This window comes from Thalassophryne amazonica, chromosome 12 (assembly GCF_902500255.1).
Source record: "Thalassophryne amazonica chromosome 12, fThaAma1.1, whole genome shotgun sequence".
Taxonomy (NCBI): domain Eukaryota; kingdom Metazoa; phylum Chordata; class Actinopteri; order Batrachoidiformes; family Batrachoididae; genus Thalassophryne; species Thalassophryne amazonica.
The window spans coordinates 83,992,615-84,012,040 of NC_047114.1; the positions used below are offsets into that span (position 1 = coordinate 83,992,615).

General features: G+C 40.9%; 1 long non-coding RNA gene across 1 annotated transcript; it reads left to right on the forward strand.

The window, feature by feature from the left end:
- Positions 1–5,694: 5,694 nt before the first annotated feature.
- Positions 5,695–19,120, forward strand: LOC117521709. Its single transcript, XR_004564028.1, has 3 exons — positions 5,695–5,829; positions 12,843–12,847; positions 19,108–19,120. It is a non-coding gene; the product is annotated as an uncharacterized LOC117521709 (long non-coding RNA).
- Positions 19,121–19,426: the final 306 nt, after the last annotated feature.

Genomic DNA, 19,426 nt, shown 5'->3' on the forward strand with positions numbered 1-19,426 from the left:
ACCTGATTCAGCAGTTAAGTGTAAAAATAAAATAATAATAATCTACAGATTGTTCAAAAATATTGGACACCTAATAATCAGAATACACCTCAGAAAAAAATTAAGCTCACAAATTAGAAGAGAAATCTTGAAATCTCTGTGAAATTCTTTCATGGTGGGAAAATGTATTTCTCTAATCTCTGCTGCGGGAAATGAATGTTAAGGAGAATTTTATTTCAAAACATTTCATAAGTCCCTCCAGCTGGACACGCTGGAGGAACTACGTCTCTCGGCTGGCTTGGAAACGCCTTGGGGTTCCCCCGGAGGAGCTGGGGGAGGTGTGTGTGGATCGGGAGGTCTGGGCGGCTTTGCTTGAGCTGCTGCCCTCGCGACCCGACTCCAGATAAAGCGGAAGAAAATGGATGGATGGATGGATGGAACATTTCATAAGATAAGCTTTCATGGATTTAATTATCCTGATTTACTGATATAAATCCACACTTGGGAACCAAAGCAGGATTTATTATCAACATTATTATTATTATTATTATTATTATCTTTGATCAGCAGGTACATTATGTTACTGGCAACCATTTTACAACCAGAAGAGTGAAGTTCAGATTGTGACCAATTTTTCTGTCTGCCCAATATGTAGTCTGCAAAAAACAACACTAATCATATCTTTCAAATAGTCTGCATTTCTGTCGCACTTTTCCATCTTATGAAGAGACCTAAAGTGCTTTACAATGATGCCTCACATTCACCTATTCTCTCGCTTCGCTCTCTCTCTCTCTCTCTCACACACACACACACACACACACACACACACACACACACACACACACACACACACACACACACACACACACACACACACACACACACACAAGGTGGTGTTCTTCTAAGGTGCTCAAATGCACATCCCAGTTTCATAAAGCAGTCTAATCTTTTAGTCTACTAACTTACTACTACTTACTTAGTCGACTAAAGCCCCGGTCACACGGCAGTAACGAAGGACACCAAAGCCCAAACGAAACAAGAAATCTGGACTTACGTTGGCATCCTTTAACCGTTGTCCAACTTCATTGCTGTAGCTGGCGCTTGGTCAGAATTTTTAAACTGTCAAATATGTCAACGAATCCCAATGACAACCTCAGTTCATCTGTATTTCGTTTTCCTCTCTGTGTTGACGGTTCCTTATCGTTTCCTGTAATGTCAGCATTCCGTTTGATTGTCGTCCAGCTTCGTCCAAATTCCCAAGTCCAACGGCTTGCACGAACGCTGATGATATCTGAACGGGTCAATTACTAAAGCTCTGATGAGCTGAACGTGACTCATCCATGTGTAGGACAAAAAGCAATGTTTTCATACAGAAACAATAGTGGCAAGAACATTTTATCAATTACTCTAACTATTTACGCATGTTCCAGCCGTTTGTGGCTGGCCTGCGTGTGCGCACATGCTGTTGTTAAGACAACCAGATCCTGCACCTGCAGAACATGACGAACTGGCTGGTTGCACTCGGTCTCATACCTGCTGTCAGTCACATCATCATAAATGTTTCATTTTGGTTTCGTTTAAAGCGTCAAGGTCGACATTCGCTTCGTTTTTTTTTGTTAGTTTTGGTTTTGTTTCGTTCCTTTTTGGGCTCTTGATTCCCAGGCTGTTCGGTGATGGGAAAGGTGCAGGATCATTCATCCACCTTTTCTTGTCGATTTGTGACTTTTTTCCTTTGTTCAGCTATCATCGTTTAGTCGATTAGTCGCCCAACATTATCCATCTAATCGCTGTTTCCAGGGGTGCCCAAGTTCGGTCCTCGAGAGCCACTTTCCTGACATTCTTAGTTGTCTCCCTGCTCCAACACACCTGAATCCAATGAAAGACTTGTTAGCAGACTTTTAATGAGCCTTTCATTGGATTCAGGTGTGTTGGAGCAGGGAGACAACTAAGAATGTCAGGAAAGTGGCTCTCGAGGACCGAACTTGGCCACCCCTGGCTGTTTCACATCAACGGCTAAACTTGTAGCTCAGCCGTCTTACGTTAGTCGATGATTTTCATGGTCATAGTGGCCTCGCGGGTGCCATTGCCAAGAAACACCTCCAATGCGTGACAGTTTTGTTTACTTCCGTGTTGGTCTGTTTGCTACAAACATAGCCAAGTCAGCCCCAGCAAAGGAGAAACGCTCCCGACCTTGGTGTCCGTGAACATCTCCAATAGATTATTCTGGTCCCGGAACACCCGCTCTTGCCACAAGCGTTTTTGAGGTAAGACACTGAAGTTTTGTTGACTAAAATAAGATTAACCTCCTCTGTACCAGGCTAAAAACTTCAGTCGGGTAACGCGAAACTTTAGCCGACTAAGCGCTTTGTGCAATGTCTAATGTAAAAAATTAGTTGACTAATAAACTTATTCAGCTAAATATGATTAGGCTGATTTATGAAACCAGCCCCGGTCTGCTCACCTGTCCACCTCTAATAATTATAGCAGTTACATTCTAAAACTCATGTAACACATTCACATGTATTGATAGAAATTGGTGCCTTTATGGACGCAATTATCAATTCTAGTTATCAGTCTGATTCTACAATTCCCTTATCAATTCCTAATCCATTTCCTGTGTGAAAGATATCAGTCTACGTTTTCATCGTCAATGCAGCTTTTGTGGCTCAATGCAGATTTTGATGTCATGATGCCAGATGTGACATCAAGACATAAATGTTTTTTGAAATGCAGACATGTCAGAACAACACGCCAACCTTGATAAGAGGAATTGATAATGTTTAAGTCAAAGATTGAAAAACCTGGAACCAGTTCTCAACTGGAACAGTTTTTCCAGTCCAATCCCTAGTCAAAAATGCACACAACACAGCAGGAAAGATGTTGTATAAGTGTCGCCAAAGCAGGCACTTCTTCCTTCTTTCTTTGCCACTCTGAACTTATGAAAATTCAGTAAGGTATATCTTATATATTATATTCCAATTCTAAGGTGGAACTATGCCAGTATACACAGGTATATCTAAATATCTAAAAAGGAAGAGTAAAATAGGAGAGTAGAAAAGAGTAGAGTAGAGCCACTTAGGCGCCTGGTCTTGAGAACCAGGGATGGTAGGTTAAAAAGCTTTTTTATACCATGGGAACTCTCCCCACCCACCCAAGCAGCTCAAGAAAAAGGTATATATAATATAATAAGCAAGGTTGGGTAGGATTACTTTGAAAGAATACATGTGGATTACATGTATGTATGTATGTACATACATACATTTGGATTACTTGTAATCTGATTACTTTTGGATTACATTTCAAAGTAATCCTACCCAACCCTGAGTAATAAGACATAAGAAGGATAAGACGTCACAGGAGAAGATTGTTATCAAACACAAAGGAACCAACTATTTTGTAAGATATGATGAATGTTGCTAAGGCTGGCTAGATAAGCTAACGTTAGTTGTTAGGTATAACTAATTGTACCCCACTCCTCCAATATTTACTTAAATATTGTTATGGGGATCATTATGATTCAGATACATGTACTACATCTTGGAATATAGAGCATGTAGCTCAGTGGGATATGGACTTGGGGTACCAAAAAGTAGACCAGGGTTTGACTCTTGATCATGCAATTTGTTTGTGCCCTTGGAAAAGACCCTTCATTTGTATGGTTCCACTCCACTCAACTGTAAGTGGGTACCAGCCTTGGCTGGAGAAGTAGGCTGCATTGGACTGGCGTCTAAGTGGAGTCTTCACCCTAACGAATCTGCAGCTAAGCATGGCACCAATGGGCCTCAGGGACAACATAGTTATCTTGAAATTTGTTTCAGTGTCTTTCATTTCCAAAGCCTAGGTCTGGTGGCCACCAAGACCATCGCTGGTTGATTCATTTGGATGGGAATTGTTCAGAAACATTCAGTAGTTAAAGAATTAACTTCACACGTGTACTTTGGAAAATGATTGCATGCTGTATGTATTATAATTCTGTATATCGAGCTAAAATGCCAAAATGGGCGTTGTAGTCCTTTTGGAGCATGTTGACATTCTCTGGCATACTTTTGTGGCGGAAGGAAGCTGCTTGTTCACTTTCTCCCAGACTGAACTGCCATTGTGCATCAGGTTTCTCAGTCTTTCAGTAATGAAAAGTTGCTCGTAAGCGTCCTCTTTGATGATGAGCATGTTGTACATGGTTTGATAGTTTTGGATAGTTTGTTGTGGGATTGGTACACGCTGTACTTTGCACGTGTTTACTTTGCTGCCATCTTTCCAGAGCTCTTTTCAAAGCACAAGCATAAACAGATCAAAATGTCGGGTCCAAAACCGCTCTCCTAAACTGGGCTGTCTTCGAATGTGAACTCACTGATTGCACGATAATTATGGCTGTTCTTTCAATTCACCTATTGTCATCCATCTGTGGTGCAGAGAAACGCTGTTACTGTATAGAGGACAATGAAGAGTCCAAATGTCTGCAGCGGGACACTGATGTCTAACACATGTTTCCCCCACAACCCAACAGAAATAGACAAACCTATTTAGAGGTTTGGTTTGCATGCAGGCTCCAAGGACTGATGTTTGCAATCTGGTAGCCACAGCGGCTTTTTACATGATCACTAATTCAAAAAGTGGTTGGCCAAAGAATTCATCTTGTGCCTTCTTTGTTTTGCTGTTGCCATGCACTTGTGCTAAAATATCATTTGGTGTAAGGAGCCGACATTAAGACAGCAGAAAGTATGTCGGAAGCTGTCCAAGGCCTATCAAATGTCCAGAAGAGCGAGAGAAGAGAAAACACAAATATTTTCAGTAGCGCAGAGCGAAACCAAAAGGAACTCTGGTGGACAATCCAAGTGAATTAGGGGGTTTCAGATGAGTGCGTCAATGTTTATTACAGCTGTTACAGTCCAGATAATCCCCAGATGTAGATTTGGTCGACTTGTAGCCGGTGAAAACAGCAATTAGAAGAATGTTGAATTGAGGTTTCTGCTGTCTGGCTCTGCTGTAGATCTGCCGTTGTCATTACTCAGAGTGCAAGGTGTCTCCATGCACCATGTGCACTTGTCTTCATCTGCATGTTTAAAAAAGTACACGGGTATTCTTACTAGGACGAGATGTTAAAATCCCTTGATGGATCAGTACAATGCTGTTGATGAGTTTTCTTCTCAATTTTACCACCACCTTTTAGCCTGGTTTTGTTACAAGTACTACATGTTAGAATCCCTTATCGGTACAGTGCTATTGATGAGGATTTCCTCTCTATTGGGGTTGGATTGAGGGATGTCCGCCTGGTGTCTCCAATCCAACACATCATCAGTTGTGCACCCCGGCTTCATTGGTTGTATCGGCCTTTTATCATAATACACCCTCACCTGAGGCTGTCCCACCACAGGCTGATCAGGCCTGGGTGTGTCACACTGGAGGCTCCATGAGGTCACTTGATACCTCATACGATCTCCCTCTGCTTCAGCCACAGCTAGTGACTGCTTCTTTCAGTAGTAGCTGCAAGCTCTTTGATGGTCCTACGCTGTACATGTCCTCTGATTCCAACCTCATTTAGTAGCCTTGTGGTGGAACTAGCTACAAAGCCCCTGCAACCCACTTCCACTGGATGCACATACACCTTCCAGCCCCAGTCCTCTTCTTCAGTAGCCAAGTTTGCATATTGCAACCTTTTCCTTTCAAATGGCTCATCGATGGCTTCCCCCCAAGGGGCTGTTAGCTCCATGATGAAGACACATCGGCAGGATTTGGACCAAAGGACTAGGTCTGGGTGCAGGTTGGTCACTGCAATTTCGGGAATGTGAGCCTCTGATTTAGGTCTACCCGCATTTCCCAATCCCAGGCTGCATTCAGTGGACATACGTCTAAGTACTAAGTGTACTAAAAGCTGCTCAGAGGCTTTGAACACTTTTTGTTGATATCTAATAACCTGGTGTCTTGTAGCAATGCAGAGGACAGAAGAGGATTTTGCCATTTGAGTTTCATGTAGTGACATAACGGTCAACAAACAAAATGTGGATGGGGATCAATTGGATCATCCAGATGTTTCAAGCAAGTAGGATTAGGACCATACAACTGTAAATTGAAGCTTGTACAGAGCTACGATTTCTTCACTTTGGAGTAATTCCGGTTGGATGGTCAGTCACAACAGGGGAAACAGATCCACAGATGTTTTAATATGTGAAATGCAAATGCCATGAATCAATCATAATGAGGGAATTAGGGATTGCTGTGGGATGAACTCCCACTTTATCGTGAACAGGATTGTACTGGCATCAAGATGTATACAAGTTATACTGGAAGGTTTTTTTTTTTTTTTGCTTGCCCCCAGTTGCTCAGGCTCACCACAGCAGATCCATCAGTGATTCGCATTTTGACAAGTTTTACGTTAGACAGCCTTCCTGACAACGCCAGGTGTGTAGCTCCTGTTGTTCCAGAAAAGCACAAATCAGGACCTACTCATCGTAACTTCTGAGATCTGATATCTGGTGTGAACTTGGATAACTGCTTTGCAGGATGTGGTGGAATCTTGGGAACTGGAGATGTACCAGGGTTGGGGTATGTCCAACTTCAGTGGTTGATCTGGCATCAATACAATCATTGACTTACTAGTCATTGTTCTAGTGGGGTCCAGGGGAACCCCCCCCCCCCCCACCCCACCACATAAAATTCTGGGAAAAAAAAGGGTGGCTTTTGATGCATTTTGAGTATAATTTTTGTTGTCTTTGTGTGGCATTATTTTAGTAGTACTTGTACAATAACCAATAATAAGAGACATGTAACTCAGTTTCATTTTTAAACTCACCTTCCCACTCACTCACCCCTGAGTTTCTCTGCTTCTTGCTTTGAATTGAGCCTCTAAGATTCAGTTCAAATTAAATCTTCAAAGTGCTTCGCACACAATCACACTAGAAAAACCACAAATTAGCAGCGGTGTAAAGCACGGATATCTGCTAACAGTGTATTAACATACATTACCTTGATATTGAGCGTTATCAATTGATAAAGGTATTGATATTGTAGTTAGTCCATAATGCTATGATTCAAAGCTTTGACACACGCTTTGAAGATTCAAGAGTGCTTCACGCTACAGTTCTTGCTTCAAATTATGCGATGTGATGTGACATTTGCAAAAGCATACAGACATAAGAAACAAGTACCTGGAAACCGGACTTGGAACAGAGGGATACAATAAATTTTCAGACATTACAGTTAGAGTAAGGGACAACAGCAGCCATGAAATTCCTACGCTGGAGCACAGTCACAGCTGATTCTGCCAGCCGCCGCCATTAGGGAATACACTGGCAAATGGTTGCTTAGCTGCAACATTCCTGCCAATGCATGTTCTGACTATCAATCAATCAATCAATTTTTTTTTTATATAGCGCCAAATCACAACAAACAGTTGCCCCAAGGCGCTTTATATTGTAAGGCAAGGCCATACAATAATTATGTAAAACCCCAACGGTCAAAACGACCCCCTGTGAGCAAGCACTTGGCTACAGTGGGAAGGAAAAACTCCCTTTTAACAGGAAGAAACCTCCAGCAGAACCAGGCTCAGGGAGGGGCAGTCTTCTGCTGGGAGTGGTTGGGGCTGAGGGAGAGAACCAGGAAAAAGACATGCTGTGGAGGGGAGCAGAGATCGATCACTAATGATTAAATGCAGAGTGGTGCATACAGAGCAAAAAGAGAAAGAAACAGTGCATCATGGGAACCCCCCAGCAGTCTACGTCTATAGCAGCATAACTAAGGGATGGTTCAGGGTCACCTGATCCAGCCCTAACTATAAGCTTTAGCAAAAAGGAAAGTTTTAAGCCTAATCTTAAAAGTAGAGAGGGTGTCTGTCTCCCTGATCTGAATTGGGAGCTGGTTCCACAGGAGAGGAGCCTGAAAGCTGAAGGCTCTGCCTCCCATTCTACTCTTACAAACCCCAAGGAACTACAAGTAAGCCTGCAGTCTGAGAGCGAAGCGCTCTATTGGGGTGATATGGTACTACGAGGTCCCTAAGATAAGATGGGACCTGATTATTCAAAACCATATAAGTAAGACGAAGAATTTTAAATTCTATTCTAGAATTAACAGGAAGCCAATGAAGAGAGGCCAATATGGGTGAGATATGCTCTCTCCTTCTAGTCCCCGTCAGTACTCTAGCTGCAGCATTTTGAATTAACTGAAGGCTTTTTAGGGAACTTTTAGGACAACCTGATAATAATGAATTACAATAGTCCAGCCTAGAGGAAATAAATGCATGAATTAGTTTTTCAGCATCACTCTGAGACAAGACCTTTCTGATTTTAGAGATATTGCGTAAATGCAAAAAAGCAGTCCTACATATTTGTTTAATATGCGCTTTGAATGACATATCCTGATCAAAAATGACTCCAAGATTTCTCACAGTATTACTAGAGGTCAGGGTAATGCTATCCAGAGTAAGGATCTGGTTAGACACCATGTTTCTAAGATTTGTGGGGCCAAGTACAATAACTTCAGTTTTATCTGAGTTTAAAAGCAGGAAATTAGAGGTCATCCATGTCTTTATGTCTGTAAGACAATCCTGCAGTTTAGCTAATTGGTGTGTGTCCTCTGGCTTCATGGATAGATAAAGCTGGGTATCATCTGCGTAACAATGAAAATTTAAGCAATACCGTCTAATAATACTGCCTAAGGGAAGCATGTATAAAGTGAATAAAATTGGTCCTAGCACAGAACCTTGTGGAACTCCATAATTAACTTTAGTCTGTGAAGACGATTCCCCATTTACATGAACAAATTGTAATCTATTAGACAAATATGATTCAAACCACCGCAGCGCAGTGCCTTTAATACCTATGGCATGCTCTAATCTCTGTAATAAAATTTTATGGTCAACAGTATCAAAAGCAGCACTGAGGTCTAACAGAACAAGCACAGAGATGAGTCCACTGTCCGAGGCCATAAGAAGATCATTTGTAACCTTCACTAATGCTGTTTCTGTACTATGATGAATTCTAAAACCTGACTGAAACTCTTCAAATAGACCATTCCTCTGCAGATGATCAGTTAGCTGTTTTACAACTACCCTTTCAAGAATTTTTGAGAGAAAAGGAAGGTTGGAGATTGGCCTATAATTAGCTAAGATAGCTGGGTCAAGTGATGGCTTTTTAAGTAATGGTTTAATTACTGCCACCTTAAAAGCCTGTGGTACATAGCCAACTAACAAAGATAGATTGATCATATTTAAGATCGAAGCATTAAATAATGGTAGGGCTTCCTTGAGCAGCCTGGTAGGAATGGGGTCTAATAAACATGTTGATGGTTTGGATGAAGTAACTAATGAAAATAACTCAGACAGAACAATCGGAGAGAAAGAGTCTAACCAAATACCGGCATCACTGAAAGCAGCCAAAGATAACGATACGTCTTTGGGATGGTTATGAGTAATTTTTTCTCTAATAGTTAAACTTTTGTTAGCAAAGAAAGTCATGAAGTCATTACTAGTTAAAGTTAATGGAATACTCAGCTCAATAGAGCTCTGACTCTTTGTCAGCCTGGCTACAGTGCTGAAAAGAAACCTGGGGTTGTTCTTATTTTCTTCAATTAGTGATGAGTAGAAAGATGTCCTAGCTTTACGGAGGGCTTTTTTTATAGAGCAACAGACTCTTTTTCCAGGCTAAGTGAAGATCTTCTAAATTAGTGAGACGCCATTTCCTCTCCAACTTACGGGTTATCTGCTTTAAGCTACGAGTTTGTGAGTTATACCACGGAGTCAGGCACTTCTGATTTAAAGCTCTCTTTTTTAGAGGAGCTACAGCATCCAAAGTTGTCTTCAATGAGGATGTAAAACTATTGACGAGATACTCTATCTCACTTACAGAGTTTAGGTAGCTACTCTGCACTGTGTTGGTATATGGCATTAGAGAACATAAAGAAGGAATCATATCCTTAAACCTAGTTACAGTGCTTTCTGAAAGACTTCTAGTGTAATGAAACTTATTCCCCACTGCTGGGTAGTCCATCAGAGTAAATGTAAATGTTATTAAGAAATGATCAGACAGAAGGGAGTTTTCAGGGAATACTGTTAAGTCTTCTATTTCCATACCATAAGTCAGAACAAGATCTAAGATATGATTAAAGTGGTGGGTGGACTCATTTACTTTTTGAGCAAAGCCAATAGAGTCTAATAATAGATTAAATGCAGTGTTAAGGCTGTCATTCTCAGCATCTGTGTGGATGTTAAAATCGCCCACTATAATTATCTTATCTGAGCTAAGCACTAAGTCAGACAAAAGGTCTGAAAATTCACAGAGAAACTCACAGTAACGACCAGGTGGACGATAGATAATAACAAATAAAACTGGTTTTTGGGACTTCCAATTTGGATGGACAAGACTAAGAGTCAAGCTTTCAAATGAATTAAAGCTCTGTCTGGGTTTTTGATTAATTAATAAGCTGGAATGGAAGATTGCTGCTAATCCTCCGCCCCGGCCCGTGCTACGAGCATTCTGACAGTTAGTGTGACTCAGGGGTGTTGACTCATTTAAACTAACATATTCATCCTGCTGTAACCAGGTTTCTGTAAGGCAGAATAAATCAATATGGTGATCAATTATTATATCATTTACCATAGACCACATTTAACTGTTTTAGTCTGTGGTGCAGTTGAAGGTGCTATATTATTTTTTCTTTTTGAATTTTTATGCTTAAATAGATTTTTGCTGGTTATTGGTAGTCTGGGAGCAGGCACCGTCTCTACGGGGATGGGGTAATGAGGGGATGGCAGGGGGAGAGAAGCTGCAGAGAGGTGTGTAAGACTACAACTCTGTTTCCTGGTCCCAACCCTGGATAGTCACGGTTTGGAGGATTTAAGAAAATTGGCCAGATTTCTAGAAATGAGAGCTGCTCCATCCAAAGTGGGATGGATGCCGTCTCTCCTAACAAGACCAGGTTTTCCCCAGAAGCTTTGCCAATTATCTATGAAGCCCACCTCATTTTTTGGACACCACTCAGACAGCCAGCAATTCAAGGAGAACATGCGGCTAAACATGTCACTCCCGGTCTGATTGGGGAGGGGCCCAGAGAAAACTACAGAGTCCGACATTGTTTTTGCAAAGTTACACACCGATTTAATGTTAATTTTAGTGACCTCCGATTGGCGTAACCGGGTGTCATTACTGCCGACGTGAATTACAATCTTACCAAATTTACGCTTAGCCTTAGCCAGCAGTTTCAAATTTCCTTCAATGTCACCTGCTCTGGCCCCCGGAAGACAATTGACTATGGTTGCTGGTGTCGCTAACTTCACATTTCGCAAAACAGAGTCGCCAATAACCAGAGTTTGATCCTCGGCGGGTGTGTCGCCGAGTGGGGAAAAACGGTTAGAGATGTGAACGGGTTGGCGGTGTACACGGGGCTTCTGTTTAGGACTACGCTTCCTCCTCACAGTCACCCAATCAGCCTGCTTTCCCGGCTGCTCGGGATCTGCCAGGGGGTAACTAACGGCGGCTAAGCTACCTTGGTCCGCACCGACTACAGGGGCCTGGCTAGCTGTAGAATTTTCCACGGTGCGGAGCCGAGTCTCCAATTCGCCCAGCCTGGCCTCCAAAGCTACGAATAAGCTACACTTATTACAAGTACCGTTACTGCTAAAGGAGGCCGAGGAATAACTAAACATTTCACACCCAGAGCAGAAAAGTGCAGGAGAGACAGGAGAAGCCGCCATGCTAAACCGGCTAAGAGCTAGTAGCTACGCTAAGCTAGCGGATTCCTAAAAACACGCAAAGTGAATAATGTGTAAATAATTTAGAGGTGATTCAGCAGAGGGAGTGCTTTAGTTAAGGCACATGAAGATTACACTGTGAAACAAATCGTAATCTAGATAACTAGATCAATCTAACTGCGCAGATTAAACAGCTAACAGATACAGAAAAACACCGCTGTGCTCCGGAACAGGAAGTGATACAATACCGCAGTGAGAGCCAACCACCAGTAGAGGCAAGCAAGAAAGTCCTGTGTTGTGCTTTTTATTCTGTCTCCTTTGTATGGCCAAAGTAGATGCTCACCCCACAGAGTCTGGCCTGCTTTAAGTTTCTTCCTATGAACAAACAAAAAAAAAGCTGAGAAAGTATTTTCAGTTTTTACCTGCCAATTTGTTTGCTCATGGGGTGAGTAAGGTCTAGAAGACATTGCTTGTGTATAGTGCTTAAGGATGATTTATAATATGATTTAAAGCTGTATAGATAAGTGAATTGAAAAATTGTATGTCTGTAAAACTGCTGATTGCCTCTCTGTAAGTACGGTAAAAGAAGAAGAAAAAAAAACAAGAAGTTCATTACCATAGATGCTAGACATCTATGCTTGGTACTCTTGACTTACTTTTCAATGTGAGTGGCATTACAGGCCACTGTCAAAAGAAAACATAACTCAAACCTCTCTGTTGATTTTGCTTCAGGTTTTTACAGGGGAAGCATTATAGATGTGTCATTTTCACATAATCTTTCAGCCGAACAGGGCATGTCGTGGCACTGTAAAGCCACAGCACAAAGGAAAGACAAATGTGCAAACATAGTGAGATAAAGTACCTCCGGGGGTATATTTGGATACTGTCAAAGCATTCAAACACAAAAAGCCACTTGCCGTTCACCGTCTGTGGAGCTTAGTCTGTTTTGTCAGTTAGTAAAGCTCCACAGACGGTGAACACTGAGTGCCTTTTTGTGTTTGAATGCCTTGACAGTATCCAGGATATCTTTCCAAGAATAGTATGAGCAGCACAGTCGTGTTTTTCAAACTATTGGGGTGAATCTGGTTTGTTGGCTTATTGTAGACAAAAGAAAAAAAAAAGTCTCTGAAGTTCTAAATTCCAGTTATCAGTGTTGCGATTCTTTACAACTGATTGATTTTGGTAGGTGTGGTTGCCAGGATAAGTTTTCGGGTCCCATCTTCCATCGGTGTCATTTGGGAGTTTAAGCAGTTTCGGTTTTAAGATTCACTACAATTAGCGAATCTTAAATCTTATGAATCTTATGCATGTATTTTTATACATTTTACGAACTGAAATTAAACTTTTAATTGCTGAATAAGCCATTATAAAACATGTTAATCCAGGCAAAAGTTTTGTTAGCAGTAAGTCAAGCTGCAATTTTTGTTATTGCATATACTTAGTACTTTTAAACCAGTGGCATAGTTATACTGCTAAAGCAGAAACATGGGTCCATTTCTGGTTGCCATAGCAGCTCTTTTAAATGGTCGCTGATTAAGGTATGGTCACATTCAGCAAGTGACAGAGGCAAAGCGACGACTTGCCATTCGGTTTCAGTGAGAGTGAGCGTTTTGCAGTGGCAATAGACCTAAAGTCTATGCAAATACTGACACAATACAGTGACTGCGTGATATCAGCTGGTTGTTCGCTCAAAGAAAATAACCCAAGATGGCGGAATGCCATCCAGAACAGCTTTCTTCAGGTTTCTTCCTCAATATCATCAAACTGAGTTTTTTCTTACCATTATTGCCTGTGTGCGTGCTCTAGGGGTTGGTAAGATTAGACCTTCCTTGTGTGAAGCGTGTTGGGGCAGCTTTGTTGTAATTTGTCACTATATAAATGAAATAAATTGCACTGGAGTGTGACTGCCCTGGGAACGCCCATCGAGTGACAAAACCAACTAATGTGACCGTAGGGTTGCACTCCCTTTTGCTAGTTTCCAACTGATGCAGTTGACATTTTCGCACCTAGCATCTATGCTTACACTTGTTCACTTGCACTCATTTGTGCACACATTGGTGGGTCGGTTTTCCTGAGTTGTGGTCTGGAAAAGTGTTGAGCATTGCCTTCGTGAGGCAGTGTTTTATGACTGAGCTGTAGACCACCAAAAATCTGGTTTAAAGTCAAGCACAGATTTGTTCCGGTATTTATAAGCCCCAATATTCAGATAGGCCTTACATAAGTGGGTTCATAAGGCACCTACGATCTGCTTACACCCATGACACTGAACATGTAGTGGTTTCAGACTTGGAATTGCATTTCTGCTGAGTCAGTTTTCCAAGGGGGAAAAAAATGACCTCTTTAGTGGGAAGTAAATACAGGTTCACCCAGATGTGCCCTTTGATTGAGTGACACTGCAGTTGCCTGTCTGCAGGCTGTGAGCAGTGGCTGTGTAATCTACAGTCACAAACTGCCCTGCTCTGTCTTTATATTGTCAGTGATGTGTGGGCTGGAGACTGAAAGATTACAACAGTCTGTCAAGGCCTCCTAAGGTTGAAAACTCAGCTATATGCTCTTTAAATCAATATTGTTCTAGTCTACACAGGCGGTTGGAAATCTTTCCTGCACATGAAGACTACCTGCAGTAAATCCAGTGCGGACCACACACACGGCGTGACCAGAAAGGTTCAACAAGCTTAGTAACCGCTTCAGGTCTCTGTGGGAGGAAGTTCACAAAACACCTTTTCTCCAGTTACTGTCTCCAAGTGACTCATCAACTATTTGCATTTCACAAGTGAGGGTGACAAACTTCACAGGGATGATTATAGGGGCACTTAGCATGCCTGAGAGGGGATCGACCCGGCTTGACGTCACGCTTGTTGCAACACCAGAGGGTTCCCCTCCGTTGCTAGGCACTGGGGTTCCGTTTGTGGATAAACATCAGGTAGCTCCTGACACACCTGGATATCAACATATCAGCAACGTCAGTTATTTTATCAGTCGTAAAATCAACGTCAAAGACAAAACATTGGTGTGACAATGAAAAACATTGGAATAATTCAGCTTCAGCTCTATTCTAGATGATCCACCTGGTAATCTCTGAAATGACACCAACAAAAGCTCCAAAAATATCCTGACTGAATGAATTCAAACTTTTACAACAATGATATACTTTTACAAAATTATTGTAAAAAAGTAATATTGGCCTGAATGCCTTGTGTCCTCTGTCACTGAAATGTGTGTAGTCCCACATCTATTTGTGAGTGGGTAGTATTTGTATGCAGCCATGCCATAATAAGAAGAATGCAACTTCAAACTGCATTGTAATCATCACTGTGGAGTCTAGTTTCCAAAGTTTTATTGAGGAAACTACAGTCAGAAAAAAGGCAACCACGGTACGTGTAAGTCAGGATTTTATTGGCTTGGAAAAGGTGTGGGAAAGACGTGGAAGTTTGAGTGAAAAGGGCATGAAAGCTACAGTGCTGGAGTAGGAACTTGACTTAGATCTTCAAGGGATGCATTCTTGCCTCAAATGAAATGTTTGTACATTTATAGAGGTCAGTGTTCATCAGTGTTGTATAAAGTACCGGAAAATCACATGTAAGTAAAAGTACAAATACCATTAAAAAATGACTTTGGTAGAAGTTCAAGTCACTGATTGAAATGCTACTCAAGTAAAAATCTTAAAGTATCTAATATTTATTGTACTTAAGTATGACAAGTAATGTACAACTAAATGTACTCAAGTATTAAAGGAAAAGTACAAATAAATGTTAATAATCAAAAACGGCCTGATTTTTTAAAAAAAAATAAAAGTTTATCTAGGCTTGTAATTGACTGGTAGTATTAGTCAAAATACTGAAAATTGTGCACATCACACAAAAACACTTCCGAAACAAGGTTTCAAAACCTAAACAGGAGTAGGCTACTCACTAGGTGTTCACAGGAAACATTTATTTCTATATGTATTTATTTTCATTGTTACATGGTTTTATCTTTTCTGTTGTGTTTTGTTTCATTAGGTTCTTTTTGTCTCTTTCTCTAAAATTGTAACATTGTTAGTCAATTATTATTGACTATTATTGTCTATTATGTAGACTATTATTGTTGTTGCGATATGAATAAAAATAAATTAAAAAAATCACAATTTGACTCTTTTACGACAACAAACGCTGAGCCATTAATTATACGGAAAACAAATCAACACAAACGTGCTGATGTGAACAGCTTAATGCTAACTTTAACATTGAAAACGCCATAGACATGCTAACGTGTTAGCATCGGTCCCGTTTTTAAGTTATAAAATACATCTATCAGCTGTTTCAGAAGACCATAACAGGTCGGTTTAACATAAAAATATTAAATATTACACAGACATATGCTCTTCAGGGTTTTAGCGGGAAAAAATTAGGATAAAGCGAAATAAAATCCACAAATCGTAGATCGAAGCACTGCTTCGACCTGCGAATCACTGCTTCGATTGGTTCAAGGTTCAAAGCAAAGCCGCGCTGCAGAAAAGTTGATTACAGACCCGCTGCAGGTCTGTAATCAATGCAGGGAAATGATCATTTTCCTGACAAACACTCCCCAAGTGCGCAACTGCAAAAAAGCCTACCAGACATGCCTCATGACAAATTGACCTGACTTCGTTGCAGTCATAGTAATCAGTGGTGTCTCTGGGTGAAAACACGACTTTTTTCGAGTGTGTGTGTTTTTTTTTTTCTTTTGTAACAAGTAACGGCATGGCGCATAGAAAATGTATCGGAGTAGAAGTATGCAATTAAGGCCGGAAATGTAGTGAAGTAAAAGTGAAAGCAATTTCAATTTAATTTCAATTTATTTTCATTTATATAGCGCCAAATCACAACAGAGTTGCCTCAAAGCGCTTCACACAGGTAAGTTCTAACCTTACCAACCCCCAGAGCAACAGTGGTAAGGGAAAACTCTGCTTGGGCCATGCTACAAACATAAATTACAGAGCAATTCACAGAACATTTCACGGACGAATATACAAGAAATGCTATTGGCGCACAGGACAGGAGAATCGCCAACACGAATACAACTCCCATCTCTGGATGGAGCTGCACCTTAGAGAAAAAAACAGAATCAGTCATCAGAAAGACAAAAAATACTGTATAATTTGCCAGAATTAAACAAGAAAAACAGAGAAATACTAAGGTGATCGCCGGCCACTAGCCCTAAACTTCACTAAAATACCCAGAATTTAGGTAAGGCTGACATTTAGTAAGCTGAATTAAAAAATACTCAAGTACAAAGTCTCCCAAAACGTACTTAAGTACAGTAGTGAAGTATTTTTACTTTGTTACTATACAACACTGGTGTTCAGCTTACAAAGGCACAATTTTTTGGGGTTCTGTGACCTTCAAAATTAAATCAAGGACAATGATCATTCAACCTGACCTAGACTTTCAAGTGATGTACCCTTATTCCCTACCTTCAACATTAGTTCAAAGTCGGTCATCATTGACGTTGGTCTTGAGACCTTGAAGGGATGCATGTTTGCTAAAAATTTGATGAACCTGTCTGAAATCCTTGGAAGGTTTTTGAGAGTGCAGACACTAGTTTTGGCTCTGTGACCTTTAATATTTGGTGAATGTCAGTCATTAATTGATAAACTTCTCTTGAATGTATGAAACTTTATATGGATAGAGTTTTGGACAAAAGGATGGTTTTTCCATGTCCCTCCATCAGGGCAATGGGGGACAATACCAGTGCCCAATGATGAATGCGTTAGACCAATAAATAAATTCATTTTGATTTCAGGTTCAGTCAGGTTTTGGAGTATGCGAGTATTTCTGTACCCACTTCATGGAGCTGCTTTTTGTCCCAACTGGAAGCTGCCCAGGTAGACCTTCGGTCCACCTGTGATACTTGAGCAATCACTGTGATACACCAAAGAACCACCATAATTTAGTGAAATGCCAAGACCCTAGTAAGATTACATAAGACAGCACCAAGACTCTGTCGTGGTAATGTCCTGCGTTACAATCCAAGACTTGTCATGAATATCCAAGAATGCCCAGAATTGCCTTGAAGATGGCTGCAAGACAAATCAAGAGTGCAGGGAGATAGCAAGGAGATTTAGAAAAGTTACACCACAGTTTTACAAAAGCATCTTGTACCAACACAACTCATCAAGAATGTCCAAGCCACCCCAAAGACTATCCCCACGACCTGACATGATTTGAAGGTGTCTTGGTCAAATATCATGTATGTGGGAATGTGGATTTACCACGTAAACATCCCACTTGGTTCTCTATAATAAAAACTCATTCAAGCAGAAAAACATTTTACAGACATCCAGTCATCATCTTAGGTTGCCACTCAGCACCCAGGTCTCACAACTGCATGCCAAGACTTCATGCAAAGGTACTGGCAGCATCATATCTCCCCAGACATATTCCATCCTCATGGGACATATGATGAATAATCACTGCTGACATGCTGCAGAAATCAAAGCCCATGAAGTCATTAAAAGCCTGGATCTTGGACTTATGTAGACTACTTGTAGGCCTAGACAGGGCCACTAATCATTCACCTCCTCATGAACTGCAACCAGGACATCCACTGATCACAGCCAACACATGCATCCAAGCCATGAGACTTCCACAAGCTTTCCTAACAGGACACACAAGCCTTGAACAGAGTAGGGACCAAGAACTCATCCCTGATGGACACCAGAATACACATGCAAAAAGTCAGAGGCACTATCTCCAATCCAAACAGCAGTCAGTGTCAAAAATATTTCAACTATATCAACTACTCATTAAATATCCTGCAAATTAACATGTAAAAAATTATGACAGAAGTTTAGAATTACTACTTTTGTGTTATGGCCTTACTGTTGTGGTCAAATGTGCTCAAAAAATATATAGTTAACATAAGTCATTTGCAAGTCTGAGGTAACATTGCGGTTATCGAGAAGTGGGAGTGTGCAGTATGTCTTAAATAATTGTGAACAGCAATGAGGATCCTTATGACAACGCTGCAATCAAACTTTCTTTAAACAATCTTCCAGCATGACGCACAAGCCTCCCTTTGGATCCTTAACTTCATGAATGCTACCTTCTCATCATGTGCCAAATATTATATTCACATTCTGTGCCAAGGATCACAGAGCCTGTTTCTCAGCAAGGGAGGGCTCACGGCAGTCAGCAATGTGAACTGTACCTACAGGCACTTTAAGACGAGGAGTCAGACATGTTTACGCAATGCGTTTGCAACATTTACACTAATCCCTAAATGGAGGGAAAAAAAAAAAACCCAACACCATAAAATCTTTGTGTTTTGAGTTTGAGCCAAACCCACAGTCAGTGTAACACAGGACAGACTGACGTGGGTGTGATATATTTAATCTCATTCTTATCATTTCTGTAAACGCACAACTCATGGCACAAAATTCTGCAAAATAAAATAAATAAATAAAAGCATAAGCACACACCAGTGTTGAGGAGGTGTTGACTACAAAAACACATATAAAGCTTGTATGGCAACCACCTGTTGACACCCTGAGGAAGATTCTGTCAAAACTTTGTTGATTTCTTGTGTGTTTTAACGTGACAACTTTGGTCTCTGCGTTCAACAACATTCAACATAAGAAATACCTGCCTAAAACTACGTTGTAGTACTATTTTGGTCATTAGCTATGTTCATGTGCTGCCAAATCACTCAACAAAGACACAGCTACAGATAAGGACTTGAGCAATGTGCATGTTTTTCTTACAGTGCCGAATCTGTTCTTGATGACCATCTTGAATACTGATAAACTGA